The following is a 7633-nucleotide window of genomic DNA, read 5'->3' as shown; positions in this document are numbered from 1 at the left end:
GGTATGACAAACAGTAAAATATATAATGTGGTTTCTACACCATTGTTCTTCCACTTGTTGTTCCGATGATGAAAATTTTATTGAGATAAGCATCTCTTTTGTCTGGTTTGGATGTTCTGTTGTGAAATGAGTTTAATCAGAGTGGGCGTAGCACAAAAATAGCATAACGGGGCACAAATTAGCAGAACATTGCAATCTCAGAGAGAGAGAGAGAGAGATGGACTCCAATTGCCTCTGATGCAGTTCAATGAACAGTAATTAGCATAAGGTAAGTAACTCATTGCAGGTGAATGTTGGCCTTCAAATTCAAGGTAGGCCCTAGTGTTTCTTATGGAGACTGGATGAACAATTTTCCTAACCCACAAAGAAATTAATAAATACATTTGTTTTTAAATAATACTTACCCTCTGAACCTCCTATTCTTCTCACTGTCGATCTGGTAGAATAGGGTGGACAGGACATTATCACTTATATCCTACTGCTCAGGTTAAATTAGTAAATTGAGGCCCAATTAAATCATTCAAGCTTGAGATGAAGATTTATTAATCATCCCAGTACTTTGTTGAGTCCTTGCTATTTACCATTTTAAAGTGGGAGAAAGTGAGGACTGCAGATGCTGGAGATCAGAGTCAAAAAGTGTGGTGCTGGAACAGCACAGAAGGTTAGGCAGCATCCGAGGAGCAGGGGAATCAACATTTTGAGCATAACGTCTTCATCAGGAATGAGGGGTTCTCCCTCATTCCTGATGAAGAGCTTATGCCCGAAACATCGAGTCCCCTGCTCCTTGGATGCTGCCTGACCTGCTGTACTTTACCAGCACCACACTTTCCAACCATTTTAAAGTAGTCAACCAAATTGGAAGAGAGCAGGTTGGCTCTTTCCTGCTCCATTTTAGATGCCTTCCTCCTAAATCCTGCCTGATTTGCCCTGGAACAAGGTGAGTGAAAATTGCATCTCATGTGGCCTTTTGAGCTTCAGGATACATCGGTTCAGAGAGAGGTAAGTCTTCACATTCGGCTAAGGGGAACTTCACGTTGGCTGTACATAGATAAAGCGGAAAAGTGCTCCATTTTCTGACATCCTTCCTCAATCCTCCCCTCACCTTCAGATTAAAAACAGCCAAGTTGGATAGCAACAGTGGATAAAGCAGAAACTGTGAACCAAAGACACAAGAATCAAACTTTTGATGGTGAGTAAATTGACATTTTCCAGCACGTGGGGGAACGACAGAGGCCAGAAAAGAAGAGATAGGAGAGGCACTCTTTAGCCCTGTTGTATGATCAGACCTTTGCATTTGCATTTCTAATACTGACTATTGGGTCTTGCCCCAAAATGTCAAAGGTAGCCTCTTCCTAGCCAGCTCAGTGTTAGAGTGGCAGCATCTTTGTCTGAGTTCATCATCTCTCTCCTAACAGCAGGTAGGTTCCTGCTGCAATTGGGTGGCTCCATGGTTTGCACTGCTGCCTCACCATGCCAGGGACTGGGGTTTGATTCTACCCTCGGGTGACTGTCTGTGTGGAAGTTGCATATTCTTCCTGCCTGTGTGGGTTTGCTCCAGTTTTTTTTCCCACAGTCCGATGATGTGCAGGCTAGATAGATTGGCCATGGGAACTGCACAATTACAGGGATAGGGTCGGGGGTTTGGGTCTGGATGGGATGCTGTTTGAAGGTCCAGTGTGAACTCGATGGGCCGATTGGCCTGCTTACACCCTGTAGGGATTAATCATTAATCATCAAATCACTGCATTGTAGTGCAGAACAGTATTAAACATTTGCCCTCAGGCCTACAAGCTTCCCCACATTTTAGACTACCAACCATGACTTGTTTTAAAAACAATTACGCATGGGATATGTGCACCGCTGGCTGGTCAGCATTTTTTAGTGAAGGTGAGGACTGCAGATGCTGGAGATCAGAGTCAAGAGTATGGTGCTGGAAAAGCACAGCGGGTCAGGCAGCATCCGAGGAGCTGAGGTCTCCTGCTCCTCGGATGCTGTGCTTTTCCAGCACCACACTCTCGACACTATTCAGCATTTATTGCCCATCCCGAGCTACCCTCAAGGAGTTGGTGGTGAGTGACCTTCTTGAACTGCTGCTGTCCATGTCCTGCAGTTAGGGAGCTTCAGGATTTTGACCCAACAACAGTGAAGGAATGACAATGTGTTTCCGAGTCAGAACAATGAAGGGAACTTGCAGGAGGTGGTGTTCCTATGTACCTGCTGACCTTGTCCTTCGAGATGGAAATGGTCTTAGCTTTGGAAGATGCTGTCTAAGGAGCCTTGGTAAAGTTCTGCAGTGCATTTTGTCAATGGCATGTGCTGTGGCTGTGCATTTATGAGGAAGGAGTGAATGTTTGTGGATGTGGTGTCAATCAAATGGACTGCTTTGTCCTGGATTCTGCTGAGTTTCTTGAGTGTTGTTGGAGCTGCACCCATCCAGGCCACTGTGGAGTATTCCAACACACTCCTGACTTGTGCTTTGTACATGACGGACAGGCTTTTGGGGAGTCAGGAGGTGAGTTACTCACCGCAGTATTCCTAGCGTCAGTACTGCTCTAGTAGCCACAATAATTATAGGTCTAGTCTAGTTCTGTTTCTGGTCAATGGTAACCCTCAGCATGTTGATATTGAGGGATTTAGTGAAGCTAACACCATTGAATATCAAATGGTACAGTTAGAATAGGATTTTTTAAAAAACAAGTTATAGCCTGCTTGTGTATGCCTAGACCCAAATATTACGTCTGGGCATGTGCAATGGTTGAGGCTTGTATCTTTTGGCTAAGAAAACGCCACACAACACAGTAAAGAGGTAAACCATTGTTGAACAAATGTTGAACTGGCCTGCCTGTCTGGCTATATTGCCACACTAACACTGTTTTTATCATGAATATTTTTGAATTTTGTTTTATTTAAGTCACTGATCTAAGAATAGATTCTGAGAAGAAATGGGAAGATTTTATGTCAAAAGAGGTAACTCCTCTGCTCATTCAGTCAAGGTAACGACTGAACCCAAAGGGAAGAATTGTTGGTTTAGTGGACAGTCAAGAAGATTACCTCAGAATACAACGGGACCTTGATCAGCTGGGCTAATGGGCCGAGGAGCAGCAGATAGAGTTTAATTTGGATAAATGCGAGGTGCTGCTTTTTGGAAAGGCAATCAGGGCAGGACTTATACACTTAATGGTAGGGCCTGGGAAGTGCTGCCGAACAAAGAGACCATGGGATGCAGTTGTCATGTCGTGGCTGCACAAGACATTGGTTAGATCATTTTTGGTGCACTACATTCAATTCTGGTCTCCTTCTTATCGGAAAGATGTTGTGAAACTTGAAAGGGTTCAGAAAGATTTACAAGGGTGTTGCCAGGGTTGGAGGGTTTGAGCTAAAGGAAGAGGCTGAATAGGCTGGGGCTGTTTTCCTTGGAGTTGAGAGGTGACCTTATAGAGGTCGATAAAGTCATGAGGGGCATGGATAGGATACATAGACAAGGTCTTTTCCCTGGGGTGGGGGAGTCCAGAACTAGAGAGCATAGATTTAAGGTGAGAGGGGAAAGATTTATAAGGGACCTAGGGGGCAACTTTTTCACACAGAGCATGCATGTATAGAATGAGCTGCCAGAGGAAGTGGTGGAGGCTAATACAATTACAACATTTAAAAGGCATCTGGATGGGTACATGAATTGGAAGGCATTAGAGGGATATGGACCAAGTGCTGGCAAATGAGACTCGATTAATTTAGGACAACTGGTCAGCACGGATGAGTTGGACCAAAGGGTCTGTTTCCATGCTGCACATCTCTCTGACTTTATAAGAACTGTTCTGTCACAGTACAAAGTGGGCTATCTGGCCTTTGGACCTTCATGAACAGGAGATGCTACCTGTTTCTTACCTGAATGTCTCACCTGCAGATAAAAGCTGACAAACACGGTTATGGTACCAAGTAAGTCAAAACACCATTTACAGAGAAAACTCCCATTTCTTTCAAGCAAACACATTCAGTATTTCAAAAGCTTGAGAGAACGAAACAGCAAGCAGACCCAGTGTGTGACAGAGTGTGTGTGGCTATTGGATAAAGCTGGAGAGGCTAGTTACCTGGACCTTGAGGCGAATTCAAAGAAATCCCATACCATTGCCAAAACCTTAATCATGGCTGCAAGTAACAATAAAAAGTTGTTGTTAGAATCTGATGCCTCTGAGAATGAAAATTTCATTCTCAGACCATCCAGTTAAATGGCGAATTGATGACATGTCAGCTGATATGGAAGAGGAACCACAAGAGAAGTTAGTAATTAGTGAAAAGTTTGCTTTGTAGATTGACAAGCCCACCAACATAGGCAGACCCTGCCAGCAGCTGGCCAACGTTCAATGCGTTGATGGAAACTCCATTCAGGAGAAATTTTTTTTTGTAAGTAGTTTGCAAGTCATGTGTCTGGTTAAAAAAGTATTTCGGGTCTCAGATACCAGTTTGATGGAAGGTCAACCTACTGGACAATGTATTGGACAACTTGCACTGATAGAACAGCCTCTATGTTGGAGGAAGTCAAAGTGCATGGCAGTAAGGTGAAAGAGCAAGATGCTGACACTCAGATCACCCATTCTATCCTCCACCCTGAAACTCTTGTAGTGAAAACAATGGCACCAAAGTTAGCAGCTGTATTAGAGCAAACTGTAAAATTGTAGCTGTTGAAATCACATTTGTTCTCTACTTTGCGTGCAGAGATGGGGGCCAAGTATCAGAGTTTACTGTTACACACCATGATGTGATGGCTATTGCAGGGCAAGGTTCTCTGTTCTGTTCATGAGTTCTGGAAAGACCTGACAGTTTTCAACAGTGCTTGGACTGCCATATAAAGGGCTACTATCTGATGATTGCAGGTGGGCTAAGCTACCCAATCTTGTAGACACTGTCAGCCATCTGAATGAGCTGAACATTAAAATGCAAGGGAAATATGAGCCGATTCTGACTATCACAGATAAACGCCAAGATTTCAGGTCAAAACTGGATCTTTGGCACTAGCATTGCCAGCAGCAGACGGATCTGTCAAGGTGCATAGACTCAGAGTTAAACATCCGTAAACAAAGTTTGATTTCCACTTCTCTTCAACAAATGTGGAAGATTATGTCGGGAGATGTGATCTATTTAGTTCAATGTCTTCTGCTTCATCACAAAAGCTGACATTAGAAGAGAAATTGGAATATGCAGAGCACAGGTGGATCGCACAATGAAGCTGAATGTTTGGAAGAGATGTCTTTGTATGTGTTTTGGCAGCTTGTGGTACATGAATATCCAACAATTTCTGACCATGCGATTGCTATACTCTTACTACTTGTGAGCTAGCATGTTCAACACAGTCATACATGAAAAATAGCAGGAGGGAGTGTTGATCAGTGGAGCAAGCGAGAGATGCTGATGACTGTCTCATCAATTCCTCCCCAGATCCAAAGGCTTTGTGCACACTGAGGGGGTCCAAGTTTCCCCCAACCCGTAAAATTGCAATTTGTTCTACTTTGAATTTTGTTCATGAATGATTAGAAATAGTTGTGTTGAGCATATTTTGAAAATCTGTCGATGCTCGCAGCCAAGGGTGGGTGTATTGTTTTCTGGTGGATTTGAAACATTCATGTTTTTGATTCTTTTTCAGCTCATTATACACACTATATTGCAAACTTCTCCCGGAAGACTGCAACCACAGTGAATGCGAGTAAATGTGATATTTATAAGCAATCAATTCACCTGAACAAAGTGGGTGTGCCATGGAATTGTTTGTCTCATTGAAGTGTGTCTTGGTACTGAAAAAGTTCAGGAACGGCCTGGTATAAATTAATGTACACCATATAAGATGGAAAATCGAAAGCTAAAGAATTCAGTCATTCTGAATAGGGTTTAGATCTGCCTCTGAAATATGGACGCTGTAAATAGCAAAGTTGCACCAATGTTTATCTCCTTTTCACTCAATGACACACTTGCCCGAAGGCCCAGTGTGGATTCGCGGGGATATAATTGTCTTGTTGTCCGTGATTCATGTTGTTAGTATGGAAATTCACTCGAGCATGCTATTACACTCCGGGGGCATTACATGGTTCAACGTTTACGGTTTTATTCAATTGGAGTAACTGCTTCCACTAACAGGAAGGTTGGAATCCAGAGGATGCCCTTCACAAAGAGGGAAATGGGGCGATTTTTTTCTGTCCCATTAAGTTGTTGTGTTCAGTCTTGCACTGACAGAAAGGCGACTGGGGACAGATTCAATAGTAACTTTCAAAAGGAAATTGATCCCCATTTAGAAAGGAAAAACAAACATGCAGGGCTACAGAGGAAAAGCAGGAGAGTGGCACAGATTAGGCGGCTCTTTCTGAATGCAGGCACTGACTCCATGGGCTGAACATCCTCATTTTCTGCTGTATGACTTCATCTCGCCGATAAGCTAGAGATCCAGTGAGAGATCTGTGTTGCCTCTTCTAAGGAAGGCCTGATTTATCTTCCAGCAATCTGGAAGTTCTGAGGGCCTTCCTTTGGAATTAGGCCCCAGACAGCTGTTGTCCTGCTGACCAGGAGCTGGCAGCCAACCAGAGGCCAACAGCTCCTATCCCAGGGAGGAGGCACCGGCAGCCGCTGGAAGAGCAATCCTGCAGTTACAGGACTCAGGATAAAGGTGTATGGAGAAGGGAGTGGGGACTTTGTGGATTGATGGCAGAGGGAAAGTCACAGGGAGAATGGTCAGAGACAAGGCTGTGGATCACAGCAGGCACACCCCTGTCAATGTCCAAGCCCTGGAATAGGGCTGATTGCCTTTGAACAAGATAAACCTCTATCTCTGGCAGCCCTCTTTCTGCTCCAGAAATGCCACATCAACAGAGCTGTTGGCTGCTATTTTAACCCACTTTGCCAGTTAAGTGTCTCAATCAGAGGCAGGACAATGACAGGGTTTGGGCACACCACTAGTCAGCCGATTAAATGTCTTTCTCACCTCCAACCTCACCACCTCTAGGAACACAAGATTATACCCCCTAACACTCATGATTATTCAGAACCCTGACTGATTTCTTTCCTGTACTCCCAAGTCTGGGACACCCGTATCACAGCTTATCCACATTAGGATCAAACTTAGTATTTTTTTGGTCTTGCATGAGGTTGTACTTACACATTATGCCTTCAAGGCACACCTATTACCTTCAATACCACTGTGAACAATTCATTTTAATTTAATATGTTTATCGAAGTAAGGTTGAGTCACAGAATTAATATTCTTTTTCAGAACTTTTATGACTGTCTGTAAAATAATATTTCAACTGATCAGCAATTTCTTCCCACAGTTTAATCTAACTTTGAGTGCGAGCAGCAGCTAAGGTAAGACAGTTTGTTTTAAAATTACTTACCGGTAGCGGGCAGCGGTGTTTTTTTCTCTCTTTACAGAAAGAGCGGGAGCAGCAGGGGGAAGTGACGAAGACCGGAGGGGCAGCCGGGTAGGTTTTTTTTCCCTTTTTTCCCTTTAAAAGCGCGCAGAAGAAGAACCCGAGGCACTACAGAGGTAGTGTCTCCCACCCGCCCTCCTCCTCTAACCTAAATAATAAGACCCGTTGTGGTAAGGAGGTAAGTGCTGCATTTTGCTTGTTGTATCCTTTAGACCCAGTTTTTTTTT

At 43.7% G+C, this 7633-nt stretch overlaps 1 long non-coding RNA gene across 1 annotated transcript in view; it reads left to right on the top strand.

The window, feature by feature from the left end:
• Positions 1–208: 208 nt before the first annotated feature.
• LOC122554575 overlaps positions 209–7633 on the top strand; it is a 19364-nt gene continuing 11939 nt past the window's right edge. Inside the window, exons 1-3 of the long non-coding RNA XR_006313030.1 lie at positions 209–268; positions 1109–1189; positions 7308–7341. This is a non-coding gene — a long non-coding RNA (uncharacterized LOC122554575). The remainder of the gene's footprint in view (positions 269–1108; positions 1190–7307; positions 7342–7633) is intronic.

Source organism: Chiloscyllium plagiosum, chromosome 11, assembly GCF_004010195.1.
Source record: "Chiloscyllium plagiosum isolate BGI_BamShark_2017 chromosome 11, ASM401019v2, whole genome shotgun sequence".
NCBI lineage: Eukaryota > Metazoa > Chordata > Chondrichthyes > Orectolobiformes > Hemiscylliidae > Chiloscyllium > Chiloscyllium plagiosum.
This window is presented reverse-complemented; position numbering and strand designations above follow the sequence as displayed.